Source organism: Eublepharis macularius, chromosome 14 (assembly GCF_028583425.1).
Source record: "Eublepharis macularius isolate TG4126 chromosome 14, MPM_Emac_v1.0, whole genome shotgun sequence".
In the NCBI taxonomy this organism is placed as follows: domain Eukaryota; kingdom Metazoa; phylum Chordata; class Lepidosauria; order Squamata; family Eublepharidae; genus Eublepharis; species Eublepharis macularius.
In genome coordinates, this window is record NC_072803.1 from 6,588,487 (window position 1) to 6,608,732 (window position 20,246).

Genomic DNA, 20,246 nt, shown 5'->3' on the forward strand with positions numbered 1-20,246 from the left:
CCCCCTCTTGCTCTGTTTCCAGAGGTACCATTTGCAGTTGCCGCAATCGCCACCCCTCACCTTTGCATGCCAGAGCCCAAATGCAAGCTCAGCAAAACTTTTACAAGATGCAGATGGCACCTGGTACGAAAAATTCAGCCTGAACACCTGCCTGCTTGCTGAGCTGGCAGCCTCCAGCTCGGTCATAGTGCATGCATCCCTGCAGCTGCGCAACAAACGTCTGGCACCGGGATGCAGACACAGAGCTCCTCTGTCCTTGTGAAAGTGGTGAGAGGGAGGGGACGCGTGGGTATGGGCCGATCCTGGCACCGGAGGGAATTAAGGGCTCCCAAGATTGGGTCATTTTGGCATGGAGACTGAAAATGATCCCCCACGACTCCTCCTCTCCGTGAGACACACGGGCCGCCCACATCCTCTCATTTCAACCGCTCAGAGCCGTTTTGACAGATAGCCCAAGACGCATTTTCCAGGTAGAGTTTCAAACAGGATAATCACGACAATGTCTCATTATAAAGCAGTTGCATTCAGCCATCATTCAAAGTAACCCACGGCTGGTGGCTTTTCATGCAGGAAAAAAAATAATAAAAATCTATGCCAAAATCTAAATTCCACACCAAGGAAGCTGGATTCTATGACTCATGCATTAGGGAAACGTACATATTTTTTGCTGATTTTCATAATTTATTCTGGTTTTGCGGGGGCAGGGAATGGCAATGGTCATTAGACGCTTGCCTCCTCCAGTTGCTGGAAATCTTATTCAGTTACCCCTCTGGCTTCAGAGATCTCCTTGTACTGTCAAGGATGTTGCTGACATAATTCAAAAGGGAAACTTGTGCTTTTACAATAGCTGACTTCTGTATCCTGTAGCACATTCTACACATTTTCTGTGCTGCCAAGAGATGCTTGCCTACCAGAATTTTAGCACATTTTATTCTCCCCCCACCAAGATGCTCAGAAGGACCTAACTGGTTTTCTCTCCTCGAGTTTACCCTCACAACAACCCTGCGAGCTGGGCTAGGGTGAGAGTGACTGGCCTCTAAGGTCACCAGTGAGCTTTATTTTAAAATTTTTTTTATAAACTTCATTTGAAAGTGCATGAAGGATCTTGAACAGAATAACAGATTTAAGCTACAACAAAAAGATAAGCAAGATATATAATGACACAGCTAACATTCATATTACTCCTCTCCCTCACCTCAATTACTTATGCCCAGGGCTTTTTTTCAGCTGGAACGGAGTTCCGGCACTTCTTGAAAATGCTCACATGGTGTGGCGGGGAGGGTGATCTAAACTCCCCTCTGTCTGGAGATTGGGGGCGGGGCCACTGACCATGTGACCATTTTCGCCGAGGGCAATTTAAACTTTAAAAAACTCCCCCCTTGTTCCAGCTGACCCAAAGTGACGTCCTTGTGCGGCCCTGAGTTCCACCACCTTTTTCCCCCCCAAAAAGCCCAGCTTATGCCCAAAGTTTTATACTCAGCATTCTATATTCAATCATGTACATCACATTTTATATTCAACATTCTTAAAATCTTAGTTTTATAACTGATCTATATCCATGTTAACTATTCTTAATATTTCCTAACTTCCAGCTACGTATTCCAAGAAATCTCTCCATTTTTACGGGAATTCCTGTGTTGATCTGTTATGCATATAAGACGCTAATTTAGCCATAGAGGCATATTCATACAATTTATCCATCCATTCAATCACATCTGAATAGGGTTGCCAGCCTCCAGGTATTGGCTGGAGATCTCCTGGAATTACAACTGGTCTCCAGGCCACAGAGATCAGTTCACCTGGAGAAAATGGCTACTTTTGGGGGTGGACTCTATGGAATTATGCCATGCCAAGGTCCTTTCCCTCCCCAAACCACACTTTCTCCAGGTTTCTCCAGGTCTCACCCCCCAGATCTCCAGGAATTTCCCATCTTGGAGCTGGCAACCCTACATCTGGATAAGATTCTGTCTTCCATTTTGTTGTGTATGCAGCTCTCACAGCTGTTACCATATACTTAAAAAGTTCACCATGTGCTCTAGTAATATTACTCAGTAAGATATTTAATAACATATTTTTCGGATGCAACTCAAAACGCAACTTTAATATCTTTTGCATCTCTTCATGTATTTTTTATCAATATCTTTTTGCCCTCTTACATGTCCACCACATATGATAACCAGTGAGCTTTATGGCAGAGTGGAGATTTGAACCCAGGCCTCTCAAACCTATCCAGCATGCTAACCACTACACCTCAGCAGCTGTCAGAAACCAGGCCACTTGCTGAATGGGAATTTGTGGCCAGGAAGCAGAAGTTTGGTGCCTCTGACCTGTCCCCATGATTAACAAACCCAGAAACAAATTGTGCAAAACAATTTTCAAAACTGGCCGATTTACTGAATTTATACTGACTGCAGAATTTGGATGGCTGGGGGGTGGAACAGACTTCACACAGAGCTGGGCACGGGAATTTTTAGCAGCAGAGCAAGCCCTTGCAAAAAGCTTAGCTGCAGCACTGCAGTGGGATTCCCCGAGAGCCAACCCGGCAAATGCCTCCAGCGTGCTGCTCTTCCACCCCGTCTGCCCTGGCATGCAGCAAGCTCCGTCTCCAGCACTGCCCACACCTGCCAAAGGTGAGTGAGCATTTGCCAAGCATCCCGGCTCTGAAGTGTTTATGGCTCCCAGAGCGTGTGGGGGCTTGCTGACGAGCAGAAGCCGTCACGTAGCAGAGGGCCTGGGAACAGCCTCTTTACGCTTCCCATTTCCGCACTCTCTCTCCCAGGCTTTGGGGAGATGGTGTTCAGCTGTGCTGGATCCGCCCGTCTCTTGACGCCTTGCCAGGAAGGCAAGCAAACTCTCAACCACTTGCTCAAACGGACTATGGAGAGGTTCTCGACTCACGTAGGCCGGGCAGCTTGAAGGGTCAGAGCCAGGTCCACCTAAGCCAAGCCTCACAAATGCATTCAAGGATGTTTTCTAGCCCACATATCTAATATTAGTCCTTTGCAAAACTTTGGCAGGCTGAAAGCACAAAAAGATTGTTTGCCTGTGACGGCCACACTTCACCACAGATGGCCATGCCGCCGGCTCTCTAAAAGCCTGCCTCAAACCCCACAATATTCTCGGCGGTTCCAAGTGGCAGACTATCTAGAAAAACAATATTTATTTTATTTATTTATTACATTTCTAGACCTCCCTCCCTGTTGGACGGGCTCAGGGCAGTGTAACAACATACAATTTATAACATACAGTTTAAAACAATAAAAACATTATAAATAAACATTTAAAACATTATTCCGTGTGCAATAAAATTTCTCAAATGGCGGGTATAAATATTAAAATCCAGTATTTTAGAAGCAGGGCTTGGCTCTTACATCATGCCCTGCGTCACACTTTATGAGCTCCTGCATGGGTGGTGGACGGTCTTCAGTGGTATGGCCGGAGAGAGGACAGCCTAGCCTTTTGGGGGTGGACTCTCTGGAATTATGCCATGCCAAGGTCCTTTCCCTCCCCAAACCCCTCTTTCTCCAGGTTTCTCCAGGTTTCACCCCCTAGATCTCCAGGGATTTCCCAACTTGGAGCTGGCAACCCTAAACTGGACCCGGTACTCAACTGGTAACCAGTGCAGTTGACGGAGGATGGGTGTTGTATGTGCCACGACTGGAGCTCTGGCGACCACTCGTGCAGCACATGATCAACTCACACACATACCTACATAATCAGATTGGGTGCAGAGGTCAGTGGATTGGCTGTGAGCGATGACTGCCAAGTTTGGATTTCAGACATTCAGCAAGGAGCAAGAGGGCAGAGAAAGAGAGACAAATAGCAGAGAGAGCTACCCACTGGTGAATAGGCAGCCTGGCTGGTGGCTGCAGCTCTCTACGTTCTACCACTGGCACACTGCGCTTGGCCATGAGGGTCCCATGGCAGCTTGGTGGCACACTGCAGATGTGCAAGAAGCCTTACCCAAAAGCAGACTGAACAGCGGAGCAGAAATAACCCCTTGATCTGAATAACCCTATCGTGTATGAGTTCAGTAGCACCTATAAGACTAACAAAATCTGTGGTAGGGTATGAGCTTTTGTGAGTCACTGCTCACTTCTTCAGATACGGCTGTATCTGAAGAAGTGAGCTGTGACTCACAAAAGCTCATACTCTACAAAAATTTTGTTAGTGTCATAAGGGCTACTAGACTACTGCTTTTTTTCTACTGCTACAGACAGACTAACATGGCTACCCATCTTGATCTATCCTTATGGTGCATGCATGGCAGATGTGCACCTGCTAAAAATACTAGTGAGGGGGCACATAAACAGCAGATAAAACCTCAATGATTATTTCTTACTAGAGAATCTCTATCCTGCTTTCCTACTCGAAAAGGCAGAAGGCAACAAAGGGAATCAAATAATGCATCTAAAGTTATTTTAGCAGAAATCAAGGAAGTTTTAAGCTTATAAACCAGGTTAACTATTTCAGTTAAAATGTTTCAGAAAGATGCTTTGGTAAAGGGATAGAGACTGCGTAGGGTTGCCAGGTCCAGGTTGGGAAATTCCTGGAGATTTGGGGGGCAGAGCCTGAAGAGGGTGGGGTTTGGGGAGGGGTCTCAGTGGGGTATAATTCCATACAGTTTATCCTTCAAAGCAGCCATTTTCTCCAGGGGAACTGATCTATGTTGCCTGGAGATCAGTTGTAATTCCAGGAGATCTCCAGCCACCACCTGGAAGCTGGCAAGCCTAGGTCTGTGTATATTAGTATGTACTACTTTACTGTGTACGGTATGTACTGTCTGTTGAAGTATGACCCTAATACGTTGTTTCTGGATATTAATGCTATGCTTTGTTTCAGCTCAAGTTTTCAAATTTCTGCAAACTAAATCTTGTTGCAGTGAGACTCAAATAATACACAAATAAATAAACAAATACATAAATAAATTTAAAAAATCTGCCAAGGACTCCAGATTAGCTTCTGCAAGGCTGTTTGGTTGAGCTGCTGTGTAGAAGGTTGCCTGTACGTTTTTCTTTTGCCTACTTAAAAATGCCTCTAGCCTATTTATGTTTCTTTTTGGAAATGAAAACTCAAGGAAGGGCCTCCTGTATTCCTGAAGGGGGCAGGAGGCGATTTCAGCTCTGGCCCCTCCTCCTCGGCTCCCCAAAGAAGCCTGAAGAGCAGCTGATCCAGTGAGCCCCTCCCAAGGCAGTCAATGGGCACAGCAGCCTTCCAGTGGAAGAAAGGGCCCTGAAAACAGTTCATCTCTGGCCGGCTGGCTTGCAACAGGCGAAGTCAAGCCCTCGCATGCCCCCTCTTTCCAAACAGCACATTCCACAGCAAGGGAGTCCGCGGGGTAAAAAGAACAGAAGAATGCAACCACCACCCCGGAAATCAAACTTCCACCCAAAGCATGCAAAATACGTGGGGCTCCGGACAGGATAAGGGGGCAACTCGCACTGCAAGGTCTGGAGCAAGCTGGGAAGAATGTAACCCACAGCAAGTATTCCAGCCCCCTACCCTCAAACAGAGAAAGAGGAGCCCAGAAGCAGTAGCGAGGAAGGCGTGCCAAACTCAGCTCCTAACTCAAAACCACAAGGGGGATGAGCTGTCTCAGGACCATGGCCTGGTTTTCTCTCTTACACACAGACGCACACACAAAGACATGCACACCCAGACACACAGACAGATAATACCTTGATGGTTGATTCTTATGTGCATAGACTTTGCTCAATGACGGGCAAATAAATACACCACTGGCCCCACTGAAAAGGGTTGCATTAGGAGGTGACGGGACAAGGAAAGGACTGTTTCGTAGAGTGCGAGGGTCCATTCCCCCATCATTTGATGCGACTGCCAATGCAGCAGTCACCATGCTCACGCCAAACAGCACTGCTTATGGTTGCATTCCTCTGGCCCACTGCGCGCTCACGAAGCCACATGAATAAACCCTGAAACTGGTGCTAAGGATAAGGAAAAGGAACTTTGAGCGAAATGCTCTATCTGCCTCTGGAAGCCCTCCCCTGCCATGAGAGCATTTGAACGATCGCTTGAAACGGAGGACCGAAGGATCCAGCGGACAGTCAGTTCTGTTTTCCAGCATCCTCTGCCCGCTGCTCTCCTCCTTCCCCCAGCGGGGGTCAATCAGCCAGCCAAGCACTCCACAAAATTAGCCCTGCACATCAGAGCACGCCAGGGTGAGCTCTCCTCTCTAGAGCGTTCGGGGCCAAAAAGCAGGATGAGTGGTGGAGACGCTCTGGTGCCAAGCCGTCATTAGCGGAGACCTTGGCCCTCCTTCCTCCGGCTTTGCATTTGAAGTGGTTTGCCTGGAATGCCTGTGCCAGAGCAACTGGCTGGATAATGCAACTGTAGCACTCACATAGGTATGTCTGGAAGAATGCACACCATCCTCATACCCACTGGAGTGTCTATTACAGGGGTGAGGATGGGAGGAGGTGCATGGGGCACTTTTGGAATAGGAGCCTTAAAGAACAGCATTCTGCCTCCCCCCCCCCAAACAAAACTCTATTGGTATCCTGAACCTGAGTAAAAAAATCAGTGCAGTTTGGGGCATGCCTCTCTGTTTTGCACAAGCCCTGTTCCAATGTAAGTTCCCTTCGAAAACTTTCCTGAGCTGTCAGAAGCCGCCAGGCCTAGAAACTGGAAGATGACGATTTTGCTTGGCCTCTCAGGACTCGGAGCACAGACCAAGAGGTTTCCAGGGCTCTGACTTCCTCCTAGGCTCCAGGGTGACTCGATCTGCCCACACAGCTCACTCCTTGCCTTCCCTTCACCACAGAGGTCTCTATAAATTGAGAGCCAAGCTACAAGTGACGCCTGACACAGGTTGGATACTTGTCAGCGTCCCTCAAGTTTTGATGGGAAATGTAGGCGTCCTGGTCTTGCAGCTTGGCTCTCCATTTAATTGAAGTTTACAGAAACCCAGCGGAGGGGAAGGGGGTGCCCGGCGAGAGCCTGACGCCTGCACTCCCCTCCCAACCACATGTTCTCCCTTCCATAGACTGCCAATCTGTAAACTTCAGAGCCAAGCTGCAAGACCAGGACACCTACATTTCCCATCAAAACTTGAGGGAAGCTGGAAAGTGCAAGAAATACCAACTACAGAAAATTGGATTTACAAATTGTTGTACATGGCAGAAATTGACAAAATGACAAGAAAACTGAAACTCTTGATCCAGGAGAATACATTGCAGATTGGAGGAAATTGAAACAATACTTAGAAAAAAAATGGGATGTGAAAGGAGGACTGTGGCAGTTTGAGAACTATTAATTTGTGACTTTACAAACAGAATGGGGAAGTAACTTTACCTGTAATGAAAAAGTTAGCTATTGATTAATCTAAGCTAGTATTACTATTAAGGAGATTTTATTTAAAATATACAGTTTAAATAGTGATGTAGACAATAGATATATTAGTGGATTTGATAAAGTACATATAAAAGAATTTGAAAATGCTTAGAGTAAGAGACATAATACACATATGATTTAGAAGAATTTAGTGGAAAGTAAGTTAAGTAATAGGATAAGTTAAGGGTTGAAAAGCTGCTGGAAGTCTATAAGGAGGGGGGAGGGAAAGGGTGGGGGTTGATATAATATAGGTAAGATGGGGAATATGTGTATTAATTTTGTACTCACCAATAAAAATTTCTTTAATAAAAAAAAAACTTGAGGGAAGCTGACAAGCGTCCGAACTGTGTCAGGCCTCACTTGTAGCTTGGCTCTCAGTCAGTCTGAGGCTTTGCATGGGCAAAAGGTAGCTTTGACCCTGGGGCTCCCCCAGGCTGCCATCCTGGCCCGTTCTTGTATACTGGCCTGACTATTCTCTTTGGGCTCTGGTTTGAGGAAACTATGTGTCTCCGCTGGCCGTTACCAGCTCTCTAGGCTGCGTGTAGACCAGCTTTCTGGTTAGAATTCAGAAATGTCTCTCAAGAACTATTAATAATGATGATAATAGTAGTAGTAGTAGTAGTAATAACAATAACAGTAACTACACTTATATACCACTCTTCCAGAAAGGTTAGTGCCCACTCAGAGCGGTGAACAAAGCATTGTTATTATCCCTACAATACAGCTGGGGAGCTGGGCCTAGGGGAGTGGCTTAACCAAGGCCAGCTGCAGAGCTTGTGGCAGTAGCGGGATTCAAACCAGCAGAGGGCTGACTTGCAACTCAACCACTTATTGTCTTACCACGAGGGAACAGAGTCAGTGTTGTTATCCCCACAATGTATCTGGGGAGCTGGGGCTGAGCGGAGTGGCTTAACCAAGGCCAGTTGCAGAGCTTGTGGCAGTAGCAGGATTCAAACCAACAGAGGGCTGATTTGCAACCCAACCACTTAGTGCCCCATCAAGAGGGAACAAGTCAGTATTATTATCCCCCCAATGCATCTGGGGAGCTGGGGCTGAGCGGAGTGGCTTAACCAAGGCTGCTTTCTGAGCTCACAGCAGTAGTGGTATTCAAACCAGCAGAAGGCAGACTTGCAATCCAACCACTATGCTCCAGGGACACATGGGAACAGGGGCAGATGAAGCGTATGGGCTGGAGAGAACAACTGGACACCAGAACAGAGAAGAGTGCACACGGAAGCGCCATATCATGACCACTGGGACATTTGTTGCACTCACTGGCAGCACGATATCAACAGGGCTCCCCACAATTATGCGTTCCAGAACCTCCTTAAAAGCAAGCGTGGGAAGGGAAGAATGCCAAGTTGCATTCCAATTCTGCAAAGAACTGTATGTGCAGAGTTTCAGAAGACAAAACAACCTTGGGGATGTTCCGAAGATCATCCAGCCAGTCCTTGACTTTCTTGAGATAAGAAACTCAGAGGAGCAAATTCCTATTCACTCGATGAGTTTCCTTCCCTATCCTTAAATAGCCGTGGCACAGGACTCCCACCATCAGCCTCCAACCATATGCAGCATGAAACCACAGCAGGGGTTCCATGCATGGAGCAGGCAGCAGGCACAGATCAGAACAGGAAGTCTCGGGACTTAGATACGGGAGAGAGCCAGGCCAGCACTGGCCATGGTTCCGAGGCAGGGCACGTACTCGGCATGCAGAAGGTCACAGGTTCAAAGATCTCATGCAGCTGGTGTTGGGAAAGGAGTCCCACCAAGCCCGAGACCCTAGAGACCTGCTGCTACTCAGGCACTGCTGTTCTAGATGGCCCAATGGCCTGATGATATAGAGCAGGTTCTTGATAGTCTTCTCCAGGGCTCACTGATGCCATCTTGGTCAAGTAGACACACAACCGCTTTAAGAGCTACACACGTACCATAATATGCACTGTGCCCTAACCTTATACTCTGAAGCCACGTGATGCCACGTGACGTTTGACGCCTTGCGTCAAACCAGAGCATGGGTCCATCTAGTTTAGCCAAGCTCTGTCCTCCTGCCACCACGTAACTCCATCCCTCAGCCACGGGAAACCACAACAAGGAACACACAAGGCTGTCTTATTGGCCCACTGAGCTCAGTGCTGTCCCTACTCTGGCTGGTAGCAGCTCTTGAAGGTCTTGGAGAGGTCAAGGACTTTCTCAACAGCTGAGAGCCAAGCTACAAGTGACGCCTGACACAGGTTGAACACTTGTCAGCTTCCCTCAAGTTTTGATGGGAAATGTAGGCTTCCTGGTCTTACAGCTTGGCTCTCCATTTAATTTAAGTTTACAGACCCCCCCCCCACTCACACCCAGCGGAGGGGAAGGGGGGCACCCGGTGAGAGCCCGACGTCTGCACTCTCCTCCCAACTGCATGTTCTCCCTCCCATAGACTGCCGGTCTGTAAACTTCAATGAAATGGAGAGCCAAGCTGCAAGACCAGGACGCCTACATTTCCCATCAAAAATTGAGAGAAGCTGACAAGTGTCCAACCTGTGTCAGGTGTAGCTTGGCTCTGAGTTACAGATGTCAGGGACTGAACCTAGGACCCCCTGCAAGCAAAGCATATACTCTTTTATTGAGACACAGCCCTTCCCAATGGTTCCTCTAGCTCAGTATCATTTCTTCTGAACGGCAGCAGCTATACAAGGTCTCAGGCAAGAAAAATACTTTTCTAATACCTTCAATGGAACATGCCAAGGATTGAACCAGAGACTTTGTGTATGCAAGGCACAGTCTCTGCCACAGCACATAAATGCTGCATTTTCCTATTTCAGTTTTAATGGAGGGAGAATTGCTTGAACCAGCTTTCATGGGCACGGCCTGGATTCTGAGACTTCTGTAGTCCCGTTTCTCTTTCCAGTCCGAACCAGAAGTCAAACCTGAAATGCCCAACTTCCAAATGCAAAAAAAACTCTGGAAAAGATTATGACAAATACAGCTAACTTTATGCCACCCACACTTCAGTGACTTGATTAACTTGGGATATGATCTCAAGAACCTTGTCAAAAATGGGCTTTGTTTTCCTACAACAACACAATTCATAGAGGTAAGTATTGTAACTTCTTTCTTTTTTTTAAAAAAAAAGGAACTGCAAGTCCCACGCCTCCATATTTGCCACTGAGAGATGCAAACACAAGACGAAATTAGTCCTAAATCACAAAATGTGCTATTAAATAAACATTTCAGGATTGTTAATTAACACTCCGCCTTTTTAAAAGACCCTTATATTTCATTATTATATCAATACCTCATTAGTCCTCCAAGAAATGCCAAGCGTCTTCCATTCAGTCTCTACGTGGTGTCCCAGAGGGATGAACAAACACGGCCCATTTTGTTTCTTCCTACATTCATTACATTTATGTCAACACTTTTGGGTCTCTGGTTTTACTGCAGTTTGTGGCTCTGTACTGTCGATGCCCACTATACAGTTCTTATACGCAGTTTTTACGTAGTTTGTGCACCATTTATATGTATACTGCTGATTAACTGAAGCAAAAATAATGTTGAAAAATGCATACATTTTATGGGGAAAGAATTGGTGCAAGAAAAAAACTGGTGGCATAAAATAAAGATTCACGAGTTCAGTTTGCGCAAAGGAAAGCAACATGGAAATGGAAATTTGGGGCTTGAATCAGCAGTGAAGAGACATTGTTCAAGGCAATACCGTTTTAATGTCAGATGCCGAACCATAACAAGGTCACTAAGATTGCTGTATGAGCCCCAGGGATTTATCTGATATTGAACAAATCTGGCCCACCTCACAGGGTTGTTGTTAGGATTACAGGAAGGCGATGTGTAAGATGTGCTTTGAACCCTGCAAATGGTGTACAAATGCAATTATGGAAACTTGCTCCGTCACCAAGTTGCTCAGAGGATTAGCCAGGGCAGCAAGCCAGGCAGATCCCATGTCTGCAGTAAGTTTATTCAGCTACTGACTACTGCAGGGTAACCAAAGGCACGCAACATTGGCCAGCTGCTGTTGATTGGTTAACTACAGCCTGAGATTTCCATCATCTTGTTTCTACAGGAAGGCTTTGGAGATGACTCCTTAAAGGACAGCAGGTGCAGTCTATCTGAGTGCAGTCTAACTTGGAATTTCAAGCAGCAGAATCCTTCAAAGGCAGTCACTGTTCTCAATGCCTCCCACTGGGCGTGTCCAAGGACAACTCAAGGGCAGAGAATTGGAAGCATAGAGTACGCATAGAAATGTCCAATCATAACGCTGGTCAGTCTTGTAAAGCAGTTTCCTCCCAAATAAGCGTGCTCAGAGGGAATCTCTGTTGGGGAGGCGCATGCTGCTTCTCGGCCGCCCTGCACCTTTAGTGCCTGAAATGCTGCTTCTGGCAACTGCTAGACCAAGGAGATGCAAATCACTCACTTTCCAGAGCCGGTGCTCGAAACAGGTGCCTCAATTACCAGAGCATGGAGAGGCAGCTTCTTTGCACTTCCTACCAGGGACTTCAGTGCTCGAGAGTATCACTTCCTAAGCTCGGCAGATGATCTCCAATCACTAGAAAGAGCAGATTTATGTTCTCGGCTGCCACAGCCAAGGATCAAATCAATGCCTCTTTGTTAGAAGGGACCACGTGAACTTGGGAGCTGCTTTGCACAACTTCCCACAGGCTCAGCCTGCTGCACGCTCGCTCTCTTTCTTTCCCAGATAACTCATCCTGTCTGTCAGTCCCTTAAGGCACTGGATAGGGTGCTGGAACATCTCTTGAGCATCACTGCAGCGAGAATGTGGCAAGAACACCTCTCTGCAGGACGTGTCACGGGGTTCAGAGAAACACACACACACACAAAAGGGTGACTCAGCTCGGAAGGGAAAAGAAAAAGAGGAAAGGAAGGGAGCAGTCTGGTGTGAGCAATCTGCACCCCCTCCCTTCAATAATGACTCTGGAAGAATTTGGTTTTTGCTACACACCTGTGAGAAAAGGAAATGCTGCCATCCTCATTATACACCAGGAATGGTGGGACAGTCCTGGCCAAACCAAGCTTCAAAAACACTGCTTGGTTTTAGAGCTTGACTTGATGCCCCAAAGGTTGCAATGGGGGGGCAAATATGCCTCCCCACCCATGAAAGTTTCTGGGTTGCTGTCCTGAGACATCCCCCACCTGATCGAAGGAAAAAGTGACTTGCAAGGGAAACAAGAAGCAAGGAGTCCAGTAGCACCTTTAAGACTAACCAACTATATTGCAGCATAAGCTTTCGAGAACCACAGCTCTCTTCGTCAGATGCATCGTCAGCTTTTGAGAACCATAGCTCTCTTCGGCAGATGCATCGATGCATCTGCTGAAGAGAGCTATGGTTCTTGAAAGCTGACGATGCATCTGACAAAGAAAGCTGTAGTTCTCGAAAGCTGATGATGCATCTGATGAAGGAAGCTGTAGTTCACGAAAGCTGACGATGCATCTGACGAAGAAAGCTGTAGTTCTCGAAAGCTGACGATGCATCTGATGAAGAAAGCTGTAGTTCTCAAAAGCTGACAATGCATATGATGAAGAGAGCTGTGGTTGTCAAAAGCTGACAATGCATCTGACGAAGAGAGCTGTGGCCCTTGAAAGCTTATGCTACAATAAAGTTGGTTCGTTTTAGAAGTGCTACTGGACTCTTTACTATTTTACAACTACAGACTTTTACAACTACTATTTTACAACTACAGACTAACACGGCTAACTCCTCTGGATCTAAGAAGCAAGGGAACTCCTTGAGAGGGCAATCCCTCCCCCCACTATCTGAAGTGGAAGGAGATGCATTCTTTCCACAAAACTTTTAAGATTGCATACCCCACTGATTTCAGGATTAATTCAAAAGCATTTCTATCTTTCTTGCCTTTCCATCCCAGAACAGATCCCCAAGGTGAGCCCGAATAACAGCCTACAGGGCCAGAAGCAGTTTTTAGGCGGTCCTGGAAAAATGACCTTAACTGACCTTTCATAGACTCCCCCCACCTTGTTGCCCTGTGCATGCGCAAACACCTCCCTACCCACCCAGAAAGGAGTCCTGCTTGGCTCTTTCCCCTGGGTATCCAGCTCAGAAGAAATGGGAGATTCCCCCAGAGGTCCCTGGAAAGCTTTGGGGGTCACTTCTTGGGGGAAAGGGGCACAGGAGGTCACCGAACACAACCCTTTGGCACTCCTGTAAGCCACATCGGTAAGGGAGTTGATAGTGGGTCCCCCCACCCCCCCCACCCCAACCCCAACTGGCCCTGACAGCCAAAAACAATTTTTTCCTTTCCCCAAGATTAATTCAGAGGTGTGCACCACTACTTAAATGGCCTTACTAGCTGTGCCCATCTAGCAGAAAGACAGAGAGAGATCCGTGGAGATTTCATGTTAAGAATATTCCACATTTTTTTAAAGGAAACTTGTTCCTTGGAGTATTTTTAAAGACTGCATTGCCTGTTGAAGAGAATGCCCACCGGTACCCTCTTCTCCACTTCTTGGAGCATATTTGCTCCGTGTACCCAATTCTTCTGAATCGGAAGGCACCTAAGCAGGCTCTAGGTGGATGAGAGAGAGAGAGAGAGAAGAAAACTGCAGGGTTTGTAATTCTGCAAGGAAATTGTTGTCGCTAAAAGGATACTCAATATCACACTCAAAATAGGAAACCTTTCTCTCTCTGCTTCCCACATCTGATGCTGTAAGACAGCAAGGTACATGATAAAGACCTGTTTCCATTTTCGGCATTAGAACGGACAATGTAAAATGGAGGCATAATGGCTAGATGACGTGCACAGCTGTGGACTGGCTGAAGGAACACAGCACACACACTCATCTATTGCAATGCTTGTCAAATACGCCCCCCCCCCTTTACTTGATGTGGTGGAGAGTGCCCTCAAGTCATTGCTGACTTATGGCAACCCCTGGCAGGGTTTTCATGGCAAGAGACCAACAGAGGTGGTTTGCCATTGCCTGCCTCTGAAACCCTGGTCTCCGTTGGCGGTCTCCCATCCGATTACTAACCAAGGCCGACCCTGCTTAGTTTCTGAGATCCAATGAGATCAGGCATTCCCGGGCTACTAAGGTCCGGGCTTTTTACCTGACAGTAAACTCTTATCCCATTCTTCTTACAAGTTGCTCAGGGTTACATACGTGGGTCTGCCCTCTTCACGTAATCCTCACAAAGACTTTGTGAGGTAGGTGGTGCTGACAGCATGTGGCTGGCCCAACTAGAGACTCACTAAGTGTTACATGCAACGCAGAAGAACAGAACGTGTCCCGTTCTAAGTTGGTTAGAGAAGGGATGAACTCTGGATGACTCAGATCAGTAAGCCAGGCCTGATGGAGCTCATCAATAAGGCAACAAGGGACCAGTCCAAACAGGTGCCCAAAGTCTATTGACCTCCGTAACAATCCGGCCTTTATGGAACTCTTCTCAGGCACAACCACCCCCTGGAAAAGAGTACTGAACAAACAGGCACGTAGTGGCAGGTGGAAATGCTGCAGGCGGGACGGGTGGGAGGGAGAGTGAACTTCAAACCAAGCACCATTTCTGGGGGACTTTTGAGAGATGCCTTTACAGGTCCTGGGCTCCGGCCAAGGCATCAGGTGAACTCCCTTCCCTTAAAATGTGCCGGGATTGGGGGGGGGGACTTCTTGGTGCTCTCCCAAAAGGCTGGGAAAGAAAGGCACCCTCCCTTTTCACAGACGACACCCTCGCCACACCTGCGCTTAGTCAGTGTCTGGATGCCCACCGAGGAAGGAGGCATGCCTAATGAGTCAGCAGAACTTATGAGCGGGTCACCTCCTCATCCGAGTCCCAGTCCTGCTAGGCTTGCGTGTTTTAAATACTGGTCCACAGACACCAGCGCAAGACTGTGTAAAAGATATGAATGACAGAGCACGGACACAAGACATCTAAAGTGGCTCCGAGCCTCCCGTGACCATTGCTTTGGCAGCATAACACTGGAGTTGCACTGTACAGTCCTCCAGCAAGCATGCAAGGTAGATACATATCCTTAAGAACCCACGTATGTGTACTGGACAGCCATGGACCAGCCCTGGAAGAAAGACCATGTATGTGAGATTCCCTTGGCCAGGATCAGAGTCCCATGGTCTGCTGGAAGCTTTCCAACAGCCATCCTGAAAACAGGAGGGCTACAAAGGGAGCTCCCTTAAACTAGATAGCCTGATCTCGTCAGACCTCAGAAGCTAAGCAGGGTTGGTCTTGGTTAGTAATTGGATGGGAGGCCTCCGATCAGGGCTGCAGAGGCAGGCAGTGGCAAACCACCTCTGTTAGTCTCTTGCCTAGAAAACCCCACTAGGGGTCGCCATAAGTCAGCTATGACTTGAGGAGGGCATGCATGGAGATGCTTTAATATGTATGGAGATGCATACATATACATGGAGATTCATTCATATGAAGAAACTGGCCAGAGAGATATAGGTGGTGAGGTGATGTATCTGACCAAGAGAGCTGTGGTTCTCAAAAGCTTATGCCTTAATAAAGTTGGTTAGTCTTAAAGGAGCTACTAGACTTTTTACTCTTTTACAACTACAGAAGATCACGGCTAACTCCTCTGGGATTTGCCATTCATGAGCAAATCCTGCAGCAAACACCACCCTCAGCACCCCACATGTGGACAAAAAGCAGAGCCACGATTTGCCTCGGAAGCATGCGCCCTGCCAGTGGCTCGCATGAGCAGACTGCCCTGTGGCCGCATTACCATTGCACATGCACTTGACCATGGGGACGACAGCACCCCGCGCCCTTCGGCTCCATCAGGCCCTGTTCTCTCACCTTCTAGCCTTTTCATCGCTGTACAGAGGGACTAGAAGCTCCGTCATCCACAAATTTGCTGGCACTGCCCTGTACCTCTCTGGAAGCTGAGCTTGTGTGTCTTCTGGGTTTCCCTGGCACTGAGGCTTCGAAACTGGCCCTCAAGAAACAGATTTGAAAGTGTACTTGTTTTTCACGGGGCAGCCTATTTTTTTATACAAAGCTCCACTTCATTGGTAAGACATTTTTGATGTAAAAATTTAAAGCACATGAAAACCTGGTTCTGCTGACACCCAAGTCTCTTGTCACCCATGAGATGCTCATTCAGTGCTATAGCAAGCACTCTGCATTGTGCACTTTCTTACTCATGCTCTGGGGGCCGCTGCTGCTGGGATGTCTTTGGAGACCCAGTGTGATGTAGTGGTTAGAGCAGCAGACTAAGATCTGACAGATCCAAGTTCGAATCCCTACTCTGCTATGGAACCTCGCTGGGTGACCTTGGGCCGGTCACGCTCTCTCAGCCCAACCTACCTCACAAGGTTCTTGTGAGGATAAAATAGAGTAGGGGTGAATGATGTAAGCCGCTTTGGGTCCCCATTGGGAAGAAAAGATGGGATGGAAATGGAATCGATAAATAAAATAAACCCACCATCTTGCTCGTCACCCCGCCAACTTCCCTTCTTTTTAGCAATAACAGAAGATTAAGTAGAGGAAGACAGACGGATGGGTTTCTAATCCATCAGACCAATTTGTTCCTGAAATAAAGGGGCTTTAGAGACCTGTTTCAATGAAAAAACAAAAAGAGACCCAAAGAAAAATCCCCTGAGCTGGCAGATTACAGAGGGAGCCGGAAACCAGAAGTTTACAATGCCGGGCTGGAAGAGCTGATGATGAGTCATTCGGCCGCACAATGGAGGTATGACAAAAGCCGAAACTGTGCTGAGTCAACTTTTTAAGTTCAGAAGCAACGGGGGCATGAGAAAGTTGGGCTGGATGGTTTCCCCCTTCCTTGGCAAAGCTGTGCAGCCATCAGCCATTACTATCATTCATGGTTCTAGACATTTTTAACTCCCTTCGGGATCCAGACAGACCCCCTTTTTCTATACAGCATCATTTATGCTCCTACATAGAGCTTTTTCCTGGGAAAAGAGGTGGTGGAACTCAGCGGTAGAACTCAGGACTGCACAATGACATCACTTTGGGTCAGCTGGAACAAGGGGGGAGTTTCTTAAAGTTTAAATCACCCTCGGCAAAAATGGTCACATGGCTGGTGGCCCCGCCCCCTGATCTCCAGACAGAGGGGAGTTTAGATCGCCCTCCGTGCCATGTCTGGAGATCAGGGGGCGGGGCCACCGGCCATGTGACCATTTTCAAGAGGTGCCAGAACACCGTTCCACCGCATTCCAGCTGAAAAAAAGCCCCGCTCCTACGGAATTGCAAGTGGCATATATTAATGATACATGATGCCAGGCAGGTCAGCCTTTCAAATGGTGGGCCGTGTCCAGTATGGGGCATCCTGTTTGTATAAAAGAAAGGAATAAGCTGGATTCCTAGGAAAGCAAGAAGGATAGGAGATTTATAGCACTGTCCTAAAAAGAGTTACTCCAGTCTAAACCCACTGATTTCAATGGGCTTAGACTGGAGTAACCCTTCTTAGGATTGCATTGTTAGAGTATCCAACAGGTGATGCTAGGCTGAATAAAAGGAGAATTGCTAGTCTTAAAAGAAGAGAAGGATGAAAGAGGCTACACCGCAGAAGCTTTCAGAGAGTTGCCATCAGAAAGGGTCTGGATAACTAGCAAACCAGGGCCACTTAGAATCATAGGGTTGGAAGGGACATCCAGGGTCATCTAGTCCAACCCTCTGCGCAATGCCGGAAATTCACAACGACCTCTCCGCCGCATGTCCAGCGACCCCTGCTCCATGTGCAGAAGATGGCAAAATACCATCAGGATCCCTAGCCTAACTCACCTGGGGGAAATTGCTTCCTTACCCGAAAATAGCGATCGGCATTACCCTTGGCATGTAAGAAGGGGCCACGAGAACCAAGCACTGATGTAACCCTTCCTTGACAAGGAACAATGAATGCAATTCGGAAGACTTAAATCCCGCTGAAATTGGGCCCTGTCCCATTGAAAAAATCAAAGAGACTTAAGTACATAAAGCCCATTGATTCAATTGGGAATTATTTTCCTGGATCGCATCCAATGAGTTCAAGTCGTGGCAAGAGATTTAGATGTGATAGGAAGAAAACGCTTCCTCTGACGGTGCGAATTCTTGCACAATGGGAACAGGTTGGCCAAGGAGGCTGTGGAACCTCCGATTCACACACCGATTACCTTTCGGGCAGATGACAACTGACCCCCTGTGGAATGAGTTGTTTCTCCACAAAACAAGACGGGGAATCAAAACTGAAAGAGTTATTCTGATTATCCACAACTCTGAGGTGCACTGATGGTGGGGTACACGTTAGGGGAAGGGGCTCCATGGCAGAGGGGGTTGGACGGCTCCCAGGATACCCAAGTCGGCTGCAATGGTTGCGATTCGCCATGGGCGATCAACATTGCACCATCCCACCTGTCCTTTCTGGCACGCCCAAATTTCCTACCCTGGTTTTGTGTGCTAAAGTTTATGTCAGCAATGCATGAAGCCCAATGCGCACACACTGGATTGGCACTGTCTGTATACTGCAGACTCAAAGGGAACAAACTGTGGGAATCAGGCACACTTGTGTTGGCCTTAAGCACTTCTGCAAACAACACCAACACACACACCGTAGGTGAAACTGGGGGCGGCGCCAAAAAGAGAGGGCCGTCCCAGTCTTTCCCACCGGGAAACATGGAAGCCTGAACAGGGTCGTGCACTATGGGTAGGTCCACCCAAGATAGATTTCTTCTTAAATCTGCCTGGAACGGTTGGCTTCAAGGAACAACATATGCCTCCGATTCCTATCATCCTCTTCCTGTTTCTCCCCCACCTGCCTTTCGTTCTGGTCCGAATAGACCAGATTAGCTGCTATTTCATCATCTCCCCCCGCTTTCCTGGGCAAAGTGGAATCTCAGGTTGCTAGGCTAGGTTGCAGCATCCGTCTCTAGCCTGTCGCCAGAGACCAACGGCCCACCCTGCTTCTCACCTGTGCCAGGCTGCGGCTTCTACTTGTGTCCGCAGCCAGCAGAGAGAACGTTGGGACCTGTCCTATTTCAGCCCTGCCCAGAAAAACAACATGCCGTATTTAGACAGAGCTTTGTGTCTTGAAAAGGATTTTATTGTCACCAAACACCTCTGCTCTCTCCCCCTCTCTCCAACAACTCTAAGCGAGGCAGCTGGGCAACGGAAAAAAATGGGCAACCATGAAGATTTCCAAATATCACTGGAGTTCTTTTCCAATCTGAACTATACTAACAGATGAGGAATTTCAGTTCATGTTCTGATCTGTTAAAATAGCTGAATGCGCATCCCAACAGGTAAGTGTTGGGGATACCTGGAGGTACCCCTCTCCATCCATACAAAGAAATGGCGAGGATTGGTAACAAGGTACCTGGGAAGTCTACTTGCATGCACTAAAGGTCAAACTCAACAAAATACTGGATGTTCAGTGCATGGATCTCCAGTGAACATTTACCAGTGGAGAACCAGTTGAGGCTCGGAGTGGGTGAGGCCTTGGAGCATGGGAAGAGGGCTGAATTCTTGCCCCAGCGTTGATGTCCTGATCTCAGATGGCTGCTATTTGGAGCAGAGGGAATATGCATATTCCCTTTTTTTGTTCTCAAACAGTAGCTCCCAAAGACTATTTAAAGTCAACGAATAGTGTGCAGCACAATCCCAAGCAGAGTTACTCAATGGGCTTAGACTGGAGTAGCTCTTTTTAGGATTGCACTGATGGAGGTGGGAGTTAAACCTCTCCTTCCATGTCACAGCTCTGATCTGTCCCGTTCTGCCCCCAGCTGCTATTTGAAGCCACCTTATAGTGAATCAGAGTTATGGTTGCCAGCTCCAAGTTGTGAAATGTTGAGGGTGGAGCTCAGAGGGTGTGGTTTGGGGAAGGACCTCTGCAGGGTATAATGCCACACAGTCCACCCTCCAAAGCACCCATTTTCTCCAGGGGCACTAAGTTTGGCACCTGGAGATCAGTTGTAATTCT

General features: G+C 47.5%; 1 protein-coding gene across 1 annotated transcript in view; it reads right to left on the reverse strand.

The window, feature by feature from the left end:
- The window catches only part of NECTIN1 (nectin cell adhesion molecule 1), a 166,060-nt gene that overhangs the window by 48,819 nt on the left and 96,995 nt on the right, over nt 1-20,246 (reverse strand). The gene's annotated exons all lie outside the window — the stretch shown is intronic.